The sequence below is a fragment of the Somniosus microcephalus genome, chromosome 3 (genome assembly GCF_052327205.1).
Source record: "Somniosus microcephalus isolate GS21.2 chromosome 3, FLI_Smic_1.0, whole genome shotgun sequence".
Classification (NCBI taxonomy): domain Eukaryota; kingdom Metazoa; phylum Chordata; class Chondrichthyes; order Squaliformes; family Somniosidae; genus Somniosus; species Somniosus microcephalus.
In genome coordinates this window covers 222,616,480-222,633,064 of record NC_140989.1, presented here as the reverse complement: position 1 = coordinate 222,633,064, position 16,585 = coordinate 222,616,480, and positions in this window count along the sequence as shown.

The window sequence follows — 16,585 nt, the reverse complement described above, 5'->3', positions numbered from 1 at the left end:
CGAATTATTCTTATGCGGCGAGTTGTTATGATCTGGAATGCGCTGCCTGAAAGGGTGGTGGAAGCAGATTCAATCGTAACTTTCAAAAGAGAATTGGATCAATAGTTGAAGGGGAGAAATTTGCTGGGTTATGGGGAAAGGGCAGGGTAGCAGAATTAATTGATAGCTCTTTCAGAGATCAGGCACGATGGGCCGAATGGCCACCTTCTGTGCTGTAAGATTCTACTTGTCTATAACATCATCTGGAGAGAAGCAAGACTCGGATGGCATGGCTACTCCGGGCAAGAGAATTTTACCAAAAAGAAAATGACAAGGAATATTTTTATAAATCGACATGACTTTGAGTAAAAAAAATAGTTGTGCATTTCAACGTCCCCTTAAATTTGCAGAGTTGAGCCGGTGTTATATTAATTTTTATTACAAGTTAAACGTCTTGTCAGAAAGCCTGCAGAGTGAGAGCAGCTCTCTCCTCTTTTGCCTTTGCAAGCCTGTCAATCTGTGAGCCCTGCCCCCGCCCTCCTCCCCCCATCACTCCTTGACCCCTTTGCTGAGAGAGCTAATTCCTCTCCTCTCTGGAGCCACGGCTCCTGAAGTTGCATTCTCCTCGCACCGCTGGGGGGCCCCCCGAGTCCCACCAGAACCCGGCCAACAAAAACACACTGGCATTCCATGCAACCGAGCCTCTCTGCCGGTTGCCAGGCTCCTGGCAATGGGCATTCAGGCCGGCACAGCAGGTGGGCAGGCAGGAGCAGGAGGAAGCCTCGTCGACCCCCCGCCGCCAAGGCCAGCACTCAGCAACATTCCTGACAACTCTGTCATTTACCTGAGGACTAACAAGCAGCGGCATCGTTGACTTCAGCCCGGGATGGCTGGCGGTGCCAAAAACAAAGTAATCTCATTAAAACTGACAAGATGGTTAGCAGTTCCCCCCCCACCCCGCCCGAACCAACAAGTGATTTCACCTCCCGAGGCCACAGCAGGATTTCCACATCCAAGTGAAATTTTAGAAGATTACAGTTTAATTTTACGCTGAGACGTGGCCAATGGCTTGGGATCTTTAATTGCGCTCATAATATGAAAGTATTCCAGGGGTAAATGAGACAAGGGGCTGGAGCCAGGAGCTCACCAAATGGCTAAGTATAGGAAGCAGCTCTCCGATCTTGGAGAAATAGCTGGTGTTTTGATTCTTTCTTTCCTTCCTTTTATCCCTTTTTCTCTCTATCCTTTATTCTTTCTTTACTTTTTACCCTCTCTTACTCCTTCTTTCTCTTCATTTCTTCTTTCTCTCTTGACTTTTATTTCATTATTTCCCCATTCCTTTTTCTCATTCTTTAATTATTTTTTCTCTCTTTTATTTCTTCTTTCTCTTTCAGTTCTTCTTTCTCTCCTGTCTTCTTCTGCTTCTTTCTCTCATTCAGTAATTTAGTTTCTTTCGTTTTTATTCCTTCTTTCAGTCCTGTCTTTTTCTCATTCTTTATCCTGCGTACATTCCTCTCATTCTTTCATTTTTCTCACTCTCCCTTTTTCGCTTCCTTTCTCTCTCCCTTTCCTTCCTTTGTCCCTCTCTCTGCCACCCTGCTCCATTCTTTGTTCCTTTCTGCTTCTCCTCTTCACTCAACTGACTGATTCCTCATCTGTCCCGGAAAGTGCATTTTTTCCCTGTTCTCTCCCCTCCTCTCCTGAAGGTGCTGACTTTTGCTGGGGCACAGCTCTACCGGGACCTACATCATAGAATCATACAACACAGAAGAAGGCCATTTGACCCATCATGCCTGTGCTGGCTCTTTGAAAGAGCTATCCAATTAGTCCTACTGCCCTGCACTTTCCTCATAGCCCTGCGTTTTTTTTTTTTCCTTTTCAAGTATTTATCCAATTTCCCTTTGAAAGCTACTTTTGAATCTACTTCCACCACCTTTTCAGGCAGTGCATTCCAGATCATAACAACTTGCTGTGTAAAAACAATTCTCCTCATCTCCCTCCTGGTTCTTTTGTCAATTATCTTAAATCTGTGTCCTCTGGTTACCGATCCTCCTCGTAGTGGAAACAATTTCTCCTTATTTATTCTGTCAAAACCCCTGATAACTTTGAATAACTTCTATTAAATCTCCCCTAAGGAGAACAATCCCAGCTTCTCTGGTCTTTCCACATAACTGAAGTCCCTCATCCCTGGTACCATTGTAATAAATCTCCTCTGCATCCTCGCCAAGGCCTTGACATCCTTCCTAAATTGTGGTGCCCAGAATTGGACACAATACTCTGGCTGGGGCCTAGCCAGTGTTTTCTAAAGGTGTAGCACAACTTCCTTGCTTTTGTTACTCTATGCCTCTGGTGTGTGTCAGGGAAAGGTCAAATTAAGTAAAATGTTAAAAAAATTTAAGGACATCGCAAATTGTTCAGTGTTTTTATTCAGTGAGTTACTGAGCCATACAGACCACGTTTGATTCCTGGCAAATGCGGAGTTGACTCACCTCAGCCAGTGTGGTATTGGTGTGCCATCAGTACCTCCAGGCTGGTGAGGTAGGGGGCCAAAATCAGCCAGGGCTCCCGCTCCTCATTACTATTTGGTCGCGCCCCACCTCAACCACCCCTCCCTCCCCCTGCCCTTGCTGGAAAGTGTGTGTGGATGTCAGGAGGGCGGGATAGGGCTTTGCTGTGACTTGCCCCACGGTTGAATAGCCTGCTGATGCTCACGCAAAGAGCAGCGACCAGAGGGGCGACTGCACCCTTAAAAAGAGTCGGTGCCTTCAGGGAGAGAGGGAGAAGGAGGGAGGACTGGGGCAAACACAAATAAGGTTTAAAAAATATTGTGTATGATTATGAAATGTTCCTGATTATCTGCTGACATTGCTCAAACACGCACAGGAAAATTCAAATGCAACCAGACGTCACAAAGCAAAACAAAACAAATGAATAAAATCAGTCTGGTCTTGGAGCCCCAGAGCAGCCTGGCCAATGAGTTCCGGTCCTTTACACAGAGTCAGGCCTCGCACCTTGTGGCCTGTTTCTACGTTCCATTTCCAGCTCACTGCACATTGCCTAGCAGCTCCTGCCTGAGAGGGAGTCAGGGGTCAGTTGTACTTGTTGCAGGAGGCGGGAGCTACACACTGCTGCTAATCGGGAAGGCATGTAAACCAGGGCTGACACTGAACAGTGGCGACGCTGTTAACCCTCAACAGCCCAAAGGGAGGCACTGACATCATATCAGTGACTGGAGGCCAGGGTCAGCCAACCCTGGTTGAGTATAACAGAAAAGAAAGACTTGCATTTATGTAGCGCCTTTCACGACCACTGGACATCTCCAAGCACTTTACAGCCAATTAAGTACTTTTCAAATGTAGTCACTGTTGTAATGTGGGAAACGCGGCAGCCAATTTGCGCACAGCAAGCTCCCACAAACAGCAATGTGATAATGACCAGATAATGCTTTTTTTGTTATGTTGATTGAGGGATAAATATTGGCCAGGATACCGGGGAGAACTCCCCTGCTCTTCTTTGAAATAGTGCCGTGGGATCTTTTATGTCAACCTGAGAGGGCAGATGGGGCCTCGGTTTAATGTCTCATCCGAAAGACAGCACCTCAGACAGTGCAGCACTCCCTCAGCACTGCACTGGACTGTCAGCCTAGTATTTTGTGCTCAAGTCTCTGGAGTGGGACCTGAACACACAACCTTCTGACTCGGAGGTGAGTGTGTCACCCACTGAGTCACTGGCTGACACTGTGTATAGAAGATTAAGGGACGATCTAATTGAATTGTGTTGAAGATGATTAAAGGACTTGATAGGGTGGATAGAGAGAAACTATTTCCTCTAGTGAGGGAGTCCAGAACAAGGGGGCATTACTTTAAAAATTAGAGCTAGGTTATTCAGGGGTGATGTCAGGAAGCACTCCTTCACACAAAGGGTAGTGGAAATCTGGAACTCTCTTCCCCCAAAACACTCTGGATGCGAGGGGTCAATTGAAAATTTCAAAACTGAGGTTGGGAGATTTGTATTAGGCAAGGGTATTAAGGGATATTGAACCAAGACTGGTAGATGGAGATAAGATACAGATAAGCCATGATCTAATTGAATGATGGAACAGGCTGGATGGGCTGAATGGTCTCCTCCTGTTACTGTGACATATTTCAGGAGGTTTCACCACGCAACTGCCCACTTCCGCACACTCCTGCCATTGGTTGTGTGGCACATCTATCCCGCGCTGCCCCGTCTTCCCACACCAGTCGGAAAGTGAACAGACTATTCGCCCTGGATATTAATGAGGGCGTATTACGTAGGTGGCGGGGGCGGAGTTTCAGACAGGAAACTCAAAAGTCCGGGTTTCCGCGCATGCCGTGGAGTTTAACTGTGGAGTCTTTTGGCCCGGACAGATTTCCTGCCTGGAAGTCAGCCTGATTGACAGGCCTGACTTCCAGTTGGGCGGGGAGCAGGCCGCAGGACAAGGTAGTGTTGGGTGTTACTGAATGTACACAGTCCCGGTATTGTTGGGTTTTACTGAATGTACATAGTCCTTGTAGTGTTCACTGGTACTGAATGTACACAGTCTCTGTAGTGCTGTGTTACTGAATGTACGCAGTCTCTGTAGTGTTGACTGTTGCTGAATGTATACAGTTCCTGTAGTTTTGACTGTTACTGAATGTACACAGTCCCTGAGGTGCTATGTTGCTGAATATACAGAATCCCTGTAGTATTCACTAGTACTGAATGTACACCATCCCTGTAGTGTTGTTACTGAATGTACACTGCTACTGTAGCTTTGACTGTTAATGAATGTACACAGTCCCTGTTGTGCTATTCTACTGAATGTACACAGTCCCTATACTGTTGTTTTACTGAATGTCTACATTCCCTGTAGTATTGTTACTGAATGTACCCAGTCTCCGTAGTGTTGTGTAACTGAATGCACCCAGTCTCCGTAGTGTTGTGTAACTGAATGCACCCAGTCTCCGTAGTGTTGTGTAACTGAATGTACCCAGTCTCAGTAGTGTTGTGTAACTGAATGTACCCAGTCTCAGTAGTGTTGTGTAACTGAATGTACCCAGTCTCAGTGGTTTGTATTACTGAATGTGCACAGTCCGTATAGTGTTCCTTGTACTGAATGTACACAGTTGCTGTAGTGTTGTGTAATTGAATGTACACAGATCCTGTAGTTGTTAGTGTGTCTGAATGTATACAGTCCCTGTTGTGTTACTGAATGTACATAGTCCCGGTATTGTTTGGTTGTACTGAATGTACACAGTCCCTGTTGTGTTGTTTCTGAATAAACACAGTCTGTGTAGTGTTGGGTTTCTGAATAAACACAGTCTGTAGGGTGTTGGGTTTTACTTAATATGCACAGTCCTTGTAGTGCTGTGTAACTGAATGTAAACAGACCCTGTAGGGTGTACAGTCGCTGTAGTGGTGGGTGTTACTGAATGTATACAGTCCTGTAGTGTTGTGTTACTGTCTCTACATAGTCCCTGTAGTGTTGTGTTACAGAATGTTCCCAGTATCTGTAGTGTTGTGTTATTGAAGGTACACAGTCCCTGTAGTGTTGTGTTACTGAATGTTCCCAGTATCTGTAGTGTTGTGTTATTGAAGGTACACAGTCCCTGTAGTGTTGTGTTACTGAATGTTCCCAGTATCTGTAGTGTTGTGTTATTGAAGGTACACAGTTCCTGTAGTGTTGGGTTTTACTGAATGAGTAACACAGCACTACAAGGACGATGTACAATGTACAGTCCCTGCAGTGTTGTGTTACTGAATATACACAGTCTGTGTAGTTTTGTGTTACTGAATGTATACAGCCGCTGTATTGTTGGGTTTAACTCAGTGTACACAGTCCCTGTCGTGTTGTGTTTCTGAAAACACAGTCCGTGTAGTGTAAGTTTTTACTGAATGTACACAGTCCTTGTAGTGCTGTGTAACTGAATGTAAACACTGTAGTGTGGACTGTTACTGACTACACTGTTGCTTTAGTGTTGACTGTTACTGAATGTACACAGTCCTTGCAGTCCCTGTAGTGCTGTGTTACTGAATATACAGAATCCCTGTAGTATTCACTGGTACTGAATGTACACCATCCCTGTAGTGTTGTTTCTGCATGTACACAGTCCCTGTAGTGTTGTTACTGAAAGTACACTGTTACTGTAGCTTTGACTGTTAATGACTGTACACAGCCCCTGTCGTGCTGTGCTACTGAATGTACACAGTCCCTGTAATTTGTGTTACTGAATGAGCACAGTCACTGTAGTGTTGTTTTACTGATTGTATTCAGTCGCTATAGTGTTGTGTAACTGTACACGGATGCTGTAGTTTTCACTGTTTCTGAATGTACACAGACGCTGTAGTGCGGTTACAGGATACACAGTTTCTGTTGTGCTCCCTGAATGTAAACTTTCCCTGTCATGCTCTGCCAATGAACGTACACAGCCACTATAGTGTTGACTGATACTGAATGTACACAGTCCTTGTAGTGTTGGCTTTTACTGAATGTACGCAGTCCCTGTAGTGTTGGCTTTTACTGAATGTACACAGTCCCTGTAGGTTTTTTAATATTCGTTCAAGGGATGTGGGCGTTGCTTTCAAGGCCAACATTTATTGCCCATCCCTAATTGCCTTTGAGAAGGTGGTGGTGAGCCGTCGCCTTGAACCGCTGCTGTCCGTGTGGTGAAGGCACTCCCCCAGTGCTGTTAGGTAGGGAGCTCCAGGATTTTGACCCAGCAAAGATGAAGGATTGGCGATTATACTTGTAAGTCAGGATGGTGTGGACTTGGAGGGGAACTTGGAGGTGGTGGTGTTCCCATGTGCCTGCTGCCCTTGTCCTTCTAGGTGGTGGAGGTCGCGGGTTTGGGAAGTGCTGCCAAAGAAGCCTTGGCGATTTGCTGCAGTGCATCTTGTAGATGGTATACACTGCAGCCACCTTACGCCGGTGGTGCAGGGAGTGAATGTTTAAGGTGGTGGATGTGGTGCTAATCAAGTGGGCTGCTTTGTCCTGGATGGTGTCGAGCTTCTTCAATGTTGTTGGAGCTGCACTCATCCAGGCAAGTGGAGAAGTGGAGAGTATTCCATCACATTCCTTACTTGTGCCTTGTAGATGGTGGAAAGGCTTTGAGGAGTCAGGAGGTGAGACACTTGCCGCAGAATACCCAGCCTCTGTCCTGCTCTTGTTGCCACAGTATTTATGTGGCTGGCCCAGTTAAGTTTCTGGTCAATGGTGACCCCCAGGATGTTGATGGTGGGGGATTCGGCAATGGTAATGCCATTGAATGTCAAGGGGAGGTGGTTAGACTCTCGCTTGTTGGAGATAGTCATTGCCTGGCACTCCTGTGGCGCCAATGTTACCTTCCATTTATCAGCACAAGCCTGAACGTCGTCCAGATCTTGTTGCATGTGGGCATGGATTGCTTCATTATCTGAGGAGTTGTGAATGGCACTGAACACTGTACAGTCATCAGCAAACATCTCCATTTGTGACCTTATGTTGGAGGGAAGATCATTGATGAAGCAGCTGAAGATGGCTGGGCCTAGGACACTGCCCTGAGGAACTCCTGCAGCGATGTCCTGGGGCTGTGATGATTGACCTTCAACCACCACAACCATCTTCCTTTGTGCTAGGTATGGCTCCAGCCAGTGGCGCGTTTTCCCCCCGATTCCCATTGACTTCAGTTTTATTAGGGCTCCTTGATGCCACACTCGGTCAAATGCTGCCTTGATGTCAAGGGCAGTCACTCTCAGCTCACCTCTGGAATTCAGCTCTTTTGTGCATGTTAGGACCAAGGCTGTAATGAGGTCGGGAGCTGAGTGGTCTTGGCAGAACCCAAACTGGGCGTCAGTGAGCAGGTTTTTGGTGAGTAAGTGCCGCTTGATCGCGCTGTCGATGACATCTTCCATCACTTTGCTGATGATTGAGAGTAGACTGATAGGCCAATGATTGGCTGGGTTGGATTTGTCCTGCTTTTTGTGGACAGGACATACCTGGGCATTTTTCTACATTCTTGGATAGATGCCAGTGTTGTAGCTGTACTGGAACAGCTTGGCTAGAGGCGCGGCTAGTTCTGGTGCACAAGTCTTCAGCACGATAGCCAGGATGTTGTCAGGGCCCATAGCCTTTGCTGTATTCAGTGCTCTCAGTTGTTTCTTGATATCACGTGGAGTGAATCAAATTTGCTGAAGACTGGCTTCTATGATGGTGGGGATCTCTGGAATAGGCCGATATGGATAATCCACTCAGCACTTCTGGCTGAAGATGGTTGGAAATGCTTCAGCCTTGTCTTTTGCACTCGCGTGCTGGGCTCCACCATCATTGAGGATGGGGATATTCATGGAGCCTCCTCCTCCCATTGGTTGTTTAATGGTCCACCACCATTCACGACTGGATGTGGCAGGACTACAGAACTTTGATCTGATCTGTTGATTGTGGAATCGCTTAGCCCTGTCTATAGCATAGTGCTTCTGCTTTTTAGCATGCATGTAGTCCTGTGTTGCAGCTTCCCCAGGTTGGCACCTCATTTTTAAGTATGCCTGGTGCTGCTCCTGGCATGCTCTTCTACACTCCTTATTGAACCAGGGTTGATCCCCTGCCTTGGTGGTAATGGTAGAGTGAGGGATATGCTGGGCCATGATGCCCAGTTTTGAGCTGCTAGTTCTGTTCTGAATCTATCCCATTTAGCACGGCGGTAGTGCCACACAACACAATGGAGGGTGTCCTCAGTGTGAAGGTGGGACTTCGTCTCCACAATGATGTGCGGTGGTCACTGCTGCCAATGCTGTCATGGACAGATGCACCTGCGACCGGTAGATTGGTGAGGATGAGGTCAAGTAGGTTTTTCCCTTGTGTTGGTTCTCTCAACACCTGTTGCTGGCCCAGACTGGCAGTTATGTCCTTCAGGACTCTGCCAGCTCGGTCAGTAGTGGTGCTACTGAGCCACTCTTGGTGTTGGACATTGAAGTCCCCCACCCAGAGTACATTCTGTGCCCTTGCTACTCTGTGCTTCTTCCATGTTGAACACCACCTTGGAGTACTGATTCATCAGCTGAGGGAGGGCCGTAGGTGGTGATCAGCAGGAGGTTTCCTTGCCCATGTTTGACCTGAAGCCATGAGACTTCATGGGATCTGGCGTCAATGTTGAGGACTCTCCTTCCTGACTCTCTACCACTGTGCCACCACCCCTGGTGTGTCTGTCCTGCCGGTGGGACAGGACATACCCAGGGATGGTGATGGAGGAGTTTGGGACATTGGCTGAAAGGTATGATTCTGTGAGTATGACTATGTCAGGCTGTTGCTTGACTAGTCTGCGGGACAGCGCTCCCAATTTTGGCACAAGTCCCCAGATGTTTGGGAGGAGGACTTTGCAGGGTCGATTGGGCTGGGTGTGTTGTTGCCATGTCCGTAGTCGGTGCCGAGGTTGATGCCGGATGGTCCGTCCGGTTATCTTATATTTCGTAGCGGTTTGTTACAACTGAGTGACTTGCTGGACCATTTCAGAGGGCAGTTAAGAGTCAACCACGTTGCTGTGGGCCTGGAGTCTCATATAGGGCAGACCAGGTAAGGACGGCAGGTTTCCTTCCCTAAAGGACATTAGTGAACCAGATGGGTTTTATGACAATCTGATAGTTTCAGGGTTACTGATGCTAGCTTTTTAATTCCAGATTTATTTAATTAACTGAACTCGCGTCTCTGGATCATTAGTCCAAGCCTCTGGATTACTAGCCCTGTGACATTACCAATATGCTACCGTTCCCTTGTGTTGTGTTACTGAATGTACACAGTCCCTGTAGTGTTGCATTAGTGAATGAACCCAGTTGCTGTAGTGTTGCTTTACTGAATGTTCAGTCGCTGTTGTGTTGTGTAACTGAATGTACAAAGTCCCTATATTATCATGTTACTGAATGTACACAGTCCCTGTCGTGCTGTTTGTGAATGAGGACAGTCACTGTAGTGTCGCGTTACTGAATGTTCTCAGACCTTGTTGTGTAACTGAGTGTGCACAGACCCTGTATTTTCCACTGTTTCTGAATGTACACTGACCCTGTAGTTTTGGGATTTACTGAATGTACACAGTCCCTGTAGCATTGACTGTTACTGAATGGCCAAGGTCCCTGTAGTGGTGTTAGTGAATGAACCCAGTTGCTGTAGTGTTGCTTTACTGAATGTTCAGTCCCTGTTGCGTTGTGTAACTGAATGTACACAGACCCTATAGAGTTGACTGTTATGATAGTACAAAGTCCCTGTAATGTTGTTTTACTAAATGTACACAGTCCCTGTAGGGTTGACTGTTATGGTATTTCACAGTCCCTGTAGTGTTTTAATGAATGTACTCAGTCCCTGTAGTATTGCATAACTGAATGTACACAGTCCTGTAGCTCTGTGTTACTGAATGTACACTGTCCCTGTACTATTGTGTTACCGATTGTGCACACTTTCTGTAACGCAACACTACAGATTAATAGTGTTGCGTTACTGAATGTACACAGTCCCTGCAGTGTTGACTGTTACTGAATGTACACCATCTTTTTAGTGTGTTACAGAAAGTACTCAGTCCAGGTAGCGTTGAATGTTACCGAATGTAGACGATCCCTGTAGTGTTACTGAATGCACACAGTCCCCGTAGTGTTGTTTTGCTTAATGTACACTGTGCCGGTAGTTTGTTACTGAATGTACACATCGCTGAATTGTTGACTGTTACTGAATATACACAGTCCCTGTAGTGTTGACTCTTATGAATTTACACAGTTCCTATAATGTTATTGAATGCACACTGTACTTGTAGTTTTGTATTACTGAATGTACACACTCCCTGTAGTTTTGTATTACTGAATGTACACAGTTCCTGTAATGTTGTGTTACTGAATGCTCTTCTGTAACCTGTAGTGTGTTACGGAAAGCACTCAGTCCCTGGAGTGTTGAGTGTTATTAAATGTGCTAATTCTCTGTAGTATTGTGTTACTGAATGTGTACACAATACCCATAATAGTGTTACTGAATGCACACCGCCCCTGTAGTGCTGTTTTGCTTGATGTACACAGTGCCGGTAGTTTGTTGCTGAATGTACACAGTCCCTGTAGTGTTCTGTGATATTGAATGCACACAGTCCCTGTAGTGCTGTGTTTGTGAATGAGCACTGTCACTGTAGTGTTGTGTTACTGAATGTTCTCTGACCCTGTAGTTTCCACTGTTTCTGAATGTACACAGTCCCTGTTGCATTGACTGTTACTGAATGTACACAGTCCTTGTAGTGTTGTTACTGAATGGACAAGGTCCCTGTAGTGTTATTGAAGGAGCACAGTCGCTGTAGTGTTGCTTTACTGAATGTTCTCAGTCCCTGTTGAGTTGTGTTACTGAATGTACACCATCCCTGTAGTTTTGTGTTACAGAATATACACAGTGCCTGTAGTGTTCAGTGGTACTGAATGCACAAATTCCCTGTAGTGTTGTTACTTAATGTACACCGTCCCTGTAGTGTTGTTACTGAATGTACTCAGTCGCTGTAGAGTTGTGTAACTGAATGCATACAGACCCTGTATTTTCCACTGTTTCTGAATGTACTCAGTCCCTGTGGTGTTGTTTTACTGAATATACACAGTCCCTGTAGTATTCTGTGGTACTGAATGTACACAGTCCCTGTAGTGCTGTGTTTGTGAATGAGCACTGTCACTGTAGTGTCACGTTATTGAATGTTCTCAGACCCTGTTGTGTAACTGAATGTACACCGTCCCTGTAGTGCTGTTTTGCTTAATGTACACGGAGCCGGTAGTTTGTTACTGAATGTACACATTCCCTGTAGTGTTGTTACTGTATGTACATAGTCCCTATAGTGTTGTCACTGAACATACAAAGTGTCGACTATTACTGAGTGCTCACAGTCCCTGTAGTGTTGCATCATACTGTCCCTGTAGTTACTGAATGTACACAGTCCCTGTGGTGTTTGTGTACATTCAGTAACATGTCAGTAAATGTACACTGTCCCTGTAGTGTTGACTCTTATGAATGTACACTGTCCCTGTAATGTTGTTACTGAATGTACACAACCCCTCTGTCTTGTGTTACTGAATGCACACAGCCCCTGTAGTGTTGATACTGAATGTAGATGAATCCTGTAGTGTTGTGTAACTGAATGTACACAGTTCCTGTACTATTGTTACCGATTTGTACACAGGATCTGTAGTGTTGTATTACTGAAAGTACACAGTCCCTGTAGTGTTGACTCTTATGAATGTACACAATCTTTTTCTAATGTTACTAAATGTACACAGTCCTTGTATTGTTGTGTTACTGAATATAAACCGTCCCTGTAGTTGACTGTTACTGAATGTACACAGCCCTTCTGTCTTGTTACTGAAAGGACAGTCGCTATAGTGTGTTACTGAATGTAGACATTCCCTGTAGCATTGACTGTTATTGAATGTACACAGTCCCTGTAGTGTTGACTGTTATGAAAGTACAAAGTTCCTGTAATGTTTTACTGAAAATACACAGTAACTGTAGTTTTGTGTTACTGAATGCATGCAGTCTCTGTAGTGTTGACTGTTATTGAATGTACACATTCCCTGTAGCGTTGTTACTGTATGTACATAGTCCCTATAGTGTTGTCACTGAATGTATGCAGTCCCTGTAGTTTTGTATTACTGAATGTGCACAGTCATTGTAGTGTTGACTGTTACCGCATATGCACAGTCCCTGTAGTATGGTGTTTGCAAATGTATACTGTCCCTGCAGTGTTGTTACTTAATGCACATAGTCCTTTTTGGGTTGACTGTTCTGAAAGTACACAGTCCCTGTAGTGTTGACTGTTCCTGAATGTTCACCATCCCTGTAATGTGTTACTGAATGCACACAGCCCCTCTGTCTTGTGTTAATGAATGTACACAGTCCCTGTAGTGATGACTGTTGCTGAATGTAGACAGTTCTATGAGTGTTGTTACCAATTGTACACAGACTCTGTAGTGTTGTGTTACTGAAAGTACAGTCCCTGTAGTGTTGTGTTACCGAATGAACACAGTCCTTGTATTGTTGTGTTACTGAATGCACACAGTCCCTATAGTCATGTTACTCAATGTACACAGTCCCTGTAGTGTCACTGAATGTACACAGTTCTTGTATTGTTATGTTATTGAATGTACACAGTACCTGTAGTGTTGTTAGTGAATGTACACTGTCCCTTAGTGTCGCCTATTACTGGATATACACAGTCCCTGTAGTGTTGTTAGTGAATGTACACAGTTCCTGCATTGTCGTGTAATGGAATGTACACCGTCCGTGTAGTGTTGTTATTGAATGCACACATACCCTGTAGTTTTGTGTTATTGAATGTGCTGTACTGTTACTGTATGTATATAGTCCGTATAGTGTTGTGTCACTGTACACAGTCCCTGTAGTTTTGTGTTATTGAATGTACACTATCCCTGTGGTGTTGACTATTACTGAATGTACAAAGTCCCTGCTTGGGCTGATAAGTGGCAGGTAACATTCGCACCACACACGTGCCAGGCAATGACTATCCTCCAACAAGCGAGAGTCGAACCACGACCCTTGATTCAATGGCATTGCCATTGCTGAATTCCCCACCATCAACAACCTGGGGGTCACCATTGACCAGAAACTTAACTGGACCAGCCACAAATACTGTGGCAACAAGAGCAGGTCCGAGGCTAGGTATTCTGCGGCGAATGTCTCACCTCCTGAATCCCCAAAGCCTTTCCAACATCTACAAGGCACAAGTGAGGAGTGTGATGGAATACTCTCCACTTGCCTGGATGAGTGCAGCTCCAACAACACTGAAGCAGCTCTACACCATCCAGGACAAAGCAGCCCACTTGATTGGCACCCCATCCGCCACCTTAAACATTCACTCCCTCCACCACCGTCGTACCGTGGCTGCAGTGTGTACCATCTACAAGATGCACTGCAGCAATTCACCAAGGCTTCTTCGGCAGCACCTCCCAAACCCACGACCTCTACCGCCTAGAAGGACAAGGGCAGCAGGCGAATGGGAACAGCACCACCTCCAAGTTCCCCTCCAAGCCACGCACCATCCTGACTTTGAAGCATATCGCTGTTCCTTCATCGTCGCTGGGTCAAAATCCTGGAACTCCCTCCCTAACAGCACTGTGGGAGTACCATCACCACACGGACTGCAGCGGTCCAAGAAGGCGGCTCACCACCACCTTCTCAAAGGCAGTTAGGGATGGGCAATAAATGCTGGCCTTGCCAGTGATGCCCAGTTCCCATGTACACATTCACTCTAGTTTTGTGTTACTGAATGGACACAATCCCGGTAGTGTGTGATTGAATGTAGACAGTCCCGGATAGAGTTGTTTTACTGACTGTATACAGTCCCTGTAGTGTTACTAAATGTGCACAGTCCCTGTAGTGTTACTAAATGTGCACAGTCCCTGTAGTGTTACTAAATGTGCACAGTCCCTGTAGTGTTACTAAATGTATACAGTCCCTGTAGTGTTACTAAATGTGCACAGTCCCTGTAGTGTTACTAAATGTGCACAGTCCCTGTAGTGTTACTAAATGTGCACAGTCCCTGTAGTGTTACTAAATGTGCACAGTCTCTGTAGTTTTACTAAATGTGCACAGTCCCTGTAGTGTTACTAAATGTATACAGTCCCTGTAGTGTTACTAAATGTATACAGTCCCTGTAGTGTTACTAAATGTATACAGTCCCTGTAGTGTTACTAAATGTATACAGTCCCTGTAGTGTTACTAAATGTGCACAGTCCCTGTAGTGTTACTAAATGTGCACAGTCCCTGTAGTTTTACTAAATGTATACAGTCCCTGTAGTGTTACTAAATGTATACAGTTCCTGTAGTGTTACTAAATGTATACAGTCCCTGTAGTGTTACTAAATGTATACAGTCCCTGTAGTGTTGTATAACTGATTTTAAAACTGTCATTTAAGTGTAGAGTGTGCAAGGACAGAGGGACCTGGGAGTTAATGTGCATAGGTCCCTGAAGATGGTAGGACATATTGAGAGAGTGGTTAGCAAAGCATATGGGATCTTGGGTTTCATAAATAGAGATATTGAGTACAAAAGTAGAGAAGTTATGCTGAACCTTTATAAAGCCCTGGTTAGGCCACAACTGGAGTCATAGAGTCATAGTGTTATATAGCACAGAAAGAGGCCCTTCGGCCCATCGTGTCTGCGCCGTCCATCAATCCCTGTCCAGTCTAATCCCATTTTCCAGCATTTGGTCCATAGCCTTGTATGCAATGGCATTTCAAGTGCTCATCCAAATGCTTCTTGAATGTTATGAGGGTTCCTGCCTCTACCACCCTTTCAGGCAGTGAGTTCCAGATTCCAACCACCCTCTGGGTGAAAAGGTTCCTCCTCAAATCCCCTCTAAACCTCCTGCCCCTTACCTTGAATCTATGCCCCCTTACCTTGAAGTATTGCGTCCAGTTCTAGACACCACACTTCAGGAAGGATGTGGAGGCCCTTGAGAGGGTGCAGAGGAGATTTACCAGAATGGTTCTGGGGATGGGGGGATCTCGGCTACAAGGACAGGTTGGAGAAGCTGGATTTGTTTTCATTAGAGCAAAGGAGGTTGAGGGGTGATTTGATAGAGGTGTACAAGATTATGACTGGTTTGGATAGGCTAGACGGGGAAAGGCTGCTCCCACTAGTTGATGGTACAAGGACTAGGGGACACAGATTTAAGGTTTTGGGCAAGAGATACAGGGGGACGTGAGGAAAAATATTTTTACGCAGCGACTGGTGAGGACCTGGAACTCACTGCCGATGGAAGTGGTGGAAGCGGACACACTCAATGTTTTCAAGGGGAGACTGGGTAGGCACTTGAGGGAAATAAACTTACAAGGCTACGGGGATAGAGCGGGGGAATGGGACCGACTGGATTGCACCACAGAGAGCCGGCATGGACTCGATGGGCTGAATGGCCTGCTTCTGTGCTGTGTGGCTCTGACTAGTGCCCACTGTCTGAATGTACACAGTCCCTGCAGTGTTGTTATACTGAACGTAGAGAGTCCCTGTAGTGTTGTGTTATTGAATGTACTCAGTCCCTGTAGGTTGGCTGTAACTGGTGGGGTACTGCAGGGATCAGTGCTTGGGCCTCAGCTATTTACAATCTATATTAATGACTTAGATGAAGGGACTGAGTGTAACGTATACAAGTTTGCTGATGATACAAAGTTAGGTGGGAGAGTAAGCTGTGAGGAGGACACAAGGAGGCTGCAGAGAGATATAGACAGGTTGACTGAGCGGGCAAGAACATGGCAAATGGGATACAATGTGGGGAAATGTGAATTTATCTACTTTGGTAGGAAAATCAAAAAAGCAGAATATTTTTTGAATGGTGAGAGACTGGGAAATGTTTGCACGCAGAGGGACCTGGGTGTTCTTGTACATGAATCACGAAGTTAACATGCAGGTACACCAAGCAATTAGGAAATCAAATGGTATGTTAGCTTTTGTTACAAAGGGATTAGAGTATAAGAGTAAAGAAGCCTTACTACAATTATACAGGGCATTGGTGAAGCCACACCTGGAGTACTGTGTACAGTTCTGGTCTCCTTACCTAAGGAAAGACACACTTGCCTTAGCAGGAGTGCAACGAAGGTTCACTAGACTGGTTCCTGG